At 36.3% G+C, this 4,089-nt stretch overlaps 1 protein-coding gene and 1 non-coding gene across 2 annotated transcripts in view; both read left to right on the top strand.

The window, feature by feature from the left end:
- The window catches only part of LOC106878099 (uncharacterized), a 46,295-nt gene that overhangs the window by 1,610 nt on the left and 40,596 nt on the right, over nt 1-4,089 (top strand). The window lies entirely within an intron of this gene.
- Nucleotides 2,691-2,800, top strand: LOC128250189 (U6 spliceosomal RNA). The gene has a single exon (XR_008266289.1). It is a non-coding gene; the product is annotated as a U6 spliceosomal RNA (small nuclear RNA).

Raw genomic sequence — 4,089 nt, 5'->3', positions numbered from 1 at the left:
TTTTCGCGCAGCTATCCTCATCCATTCTCACCACATGTCCATACCAGCGCAATCGTCTCTCTTGCACACCACAACTGATGCTTCTAATGTTCAGCTTTTCTCTCAAGATACTTACACTCTGACGGGTATTCACATTGACATTACACATTCAACGGAGCATACTGGCTTCATTCCTTGCGAGCTTACGTATGTCCTCAGCAGTTACAGCCCATATTTCACTGCCATGTAGCATGGCTGTTCGTACGCATGCATCATACAGTCTGCCTTTTATATATATATATATATAAACATACGTGAGTCATCTAAGAGTCCATAAGTCAGGGAAAAGATGCACTCATATATCTGTCACTAGAGTGGGTATATTAGCTGAAATGTACAGTATTATATATCAATCATGGCTGATCTTACCAATTCGCTTCACACTAGGAATACAATACATTGTTAGGTAACAATCCGGTTATATAAACTTACACACATCAAGGTTATTCCTTTCCATATCAGCTAACCCCGATGAGTGTAAGGTTATGTGATCAGATTGTTACCTAACACTCAGTTGTATTCCTAGCATGAGACCGATTGGTAAGACCAGCTGCGACAGATATATGATTACTCATTTTTGCCTGCTGAGTGGATTGGAGCAACATGAAATGAAGTGTTTTACTCAAGAACACAATGCATCACCCACTTCAGGAATTAAAACTACAATCTAATGATCATGAGTCCAACATGTTAACTACTAAGTCATATTCCTCCTCTCTCTCTCTGTATATATATATATATATATATATATATATATATATAACACCAGCTGAAACTACAGTATGACCTGGAACTCAAATGACAATAAAAGGCTTGTTTTTTCCTGTCCTTCTTTGTATCGTCTAACTGCCGGATGTTTTGTTGTTGCCTGTTACATTCTTGTTCCATTTTTTTGTTTTATATATATATATATATATATATATATATATATATAAGCGCAGGAGTGTCTGTGTGTTAAGTAGCTACAGGCGCAGGAGTGTCTGTGTGGTAAGTAGCTACAGGTGTCAGGATTGGCTGTGTGGTAAGTCGCTTGCTTACCATCCACATGGTTCTGGCTTCAGTCCCGCTGCATGGCACCTTGGGCAAGTGTCTTCTGCTATAGCCTCGGGCTGACCTAGGCCTTGTGAGTGGATTTGGTAGACAGAAACTGAAAGAAGCCTGTCATATATGTATATGTTTGTGTGTCTGTGTTTGCCCCCCCCCACCACCAACACACACCATCGCTTGACAACCGATGTTAGTGTGTTTGCATCCCCCATAACTTAGCAGTTCAGCAAAAGAGACCACTAGATTAAGTACTAGGCTTACAAAGAATAAGTCCTGAGGTCGAATTGTTCGACTAATGGTGGTGCCTCAGCATGGCTGCAGTCACAATAACTGAAACAAGTAAAAGAATAAATAAATAAATAAATACATACATACATACCTCACAAAAACCTTGATTATCAAGGTTAATTCCATGATGTGTTAATTGAACATTGTGTGGAGGCGCAATGGTCCATTCATTGCTTGAAATAAAGAGTAGAAGGACAACCGACAACTGGTGAAGGGTCATTTTTTTTATTTTACTTGTCTTGTTTTCCATTGTTTCTCTCGTTCTTTGCTTACCCAACATTATTTTCATATTTCATGTTGTTTACATTTTGTGACGTCCTGTACCCATATATGCATATATATATATATATATATATATATATATATATTCCCACCCATGCCAGCATGGAAAGTGGATGTTAAACGATGATTATGATGATGATATATATATATATATATATATATATGAAGAGGGGATCATTCATGCATGTATGCATTTGAATGTGGGTTTATTGCTTGTGTATAATTTTACATAAATTTATGCATATACTTATACTTTCTCTGTTATTATATATGTTAACAACTGTGTACATCTATGTATGCATTGACATACTTCTGTATGTGTGTTCATTTGTGCCACAAGTTACAACACTTTTATATAGATACACAGCATACACGTGTCATAAACATATATAGCATGTGACATCACACCAATGTAAACACACACATGCACATACATGTGGATTGTATAGAGATATAAATTTCAAGAAAATTAATTGTATATGCATACAAACACACACATATATAACTGACTTATAAACAAATAAAAACAATTTCAAAAAGTCAAATTTTATGTATATTTATTTATTTATTTATTTATTTCATGTTTAAAATATTATGGCTTTTGAGATTTCATTTTTATTTTGAACCACATTCATTCATTAGTTTCTTGTGTTAATTGGTGTGTAATTATTGTGGGAAATGCCTTGGTGGGTGGTCCACCCTGATTGAACAGGTCTATGATCAAAGCTGTGAGCATCAGCATCTTATCTTTTCAGGGGTGTGTAAGGGCATAGTCTATTTGGTCCTTTCCTTGATTACAACAAGGTACAATTTGAGAGTAGTATTGCTGTTATTTCTAGCAGGTCATGCAACCATATTGAGGCCTTGGGTTGTTAAAGATAGTAACTGGTAAATGAATTCATTGAGAACAAGCTATTTTGTCACACATCCTAATATTTTGTCAAAATATTAGCGATATTTTATGCAACATGTTAAAGAAAAAAATTAATAAAATTATTCCTTCTTGTTTTCAAATTTTGGCACAAGGCCAGCAAGTGTCTGTACATATTCTAAAATTGGAATGATACAAAGAAGATTAGCATAGCCCCAGCATGGCCACAGTCTAATGACTGAAACAAGTAGAAGATAGGATATATATATATATATATATAATTGATCCCCCCCCAAAAAACAAAGAAAATATCACAATAATCCAGAATCCTTGTCTGGTATCAGATTGATCCCAAAATCTAATCGCAAGCAAGATTTTTAGTGTCCAATGTATATATAAAATTAATATAGACAGCAGGTCGTGTCCCAGGCAAGGGACCGCTGCCTGATATCAAAGATACTACTTCTATTCAGAGTCCCCTACATCTCCAGACATGTTTTTGCAGAATATTGGAAACGGATGACATTCATTTATAACAATATGTATGTTTGTATCTTTTGTTTTGACATTACGCAGTTGTTATAGATGAATGTCATTCTTTTCCAATATTCTGTAAAAACATGTCTGGCCATAGGAAAATATTAACTTGTTTGGAAACTGGTAACGGTTGGCAACAGGAAGGGTATCTGGCCATGGAAAAGTTGCCTCAATAAATTCAATAAAATAGACATTGAAATGATGATGATGATGATATCTCTCCACATTCTAGATATTCACACGACTGTATGATGTAAGTGCCTTGCTGAAATTCCAGTTACTATCATTAGCTGTATGGGCATGTCACTAATAAATTCATGGAGGTACATGTGTATGTTTATGTACTTTCTCAGAAGACAAAGAATGATATGCACTTGGTTTCCACCTCTAGTCAATAAATATGCACATGAAGTTAACAATAGAACCTCTTAAGTTGTCAAACCAGTTACTTGTGTGACCAAAAGCCACACAGTATCTACCCCGTTCTTTTTATGTTCAAAATTTGAATCTTGTCAAGGCCAACATTGCTTTTCTTCTTTCCACAGTGCATGCATATGAGGTGGTGCTGAAAAGTTCCTGGCTTTGGGTAAACGATAATACAGGAGGATCAGTTAATTATGATTTTATTCAATGTGTTCCCCTCTCAAATTCTCATACGTATTGCAGTGGTCTTATAGTTTTTCTAAGCCCTGTAAAAGAATTTGGAACGTTGGGCCTCCAGCCAGGCTTTTCATGATACCCTTAAAGCCAGGAACTTTTCAGCACCTCTCGTATGTGTGTGGTGGTGGTGGTTATGTATGTGGTATGAGTAATAAGTGTCACTCACATTACAGAGATTGACTGCTCTTTCTGTCATAGAAGAAAAGAGTTCATTAATTGACTGATATTTACCTTCTCCAGAAGCAACATGGTATGTTCAGCCACCAGCCCAGGTCAGGCTGAGAAAAGCAAACTGACAAGGTATCAGTCACTCTCTGATAGGTTTATGGTTGAACCTGTGGTAGTGGAGACCTCCAGTGTTCTCG

The sequence above is a fragment of the Octopus bimaculoides genome, chromosome 19 (genome assembly GCF_001194135.2).
Source record: "Octopus bimaculoides isolate UCB-OBI-ISO-001 chromosome 19, ASM119413v2, whole genome shotgun sequence".
NCBI lineage: Eukaryota > Metazoa > Mollusca > Cephalopoda > Octopoda > Octopodidae > Octopus > Octopus bimaculoides.
This window is presented reverse-complemented; position numbering and strand designations above follow the sequence as displayed.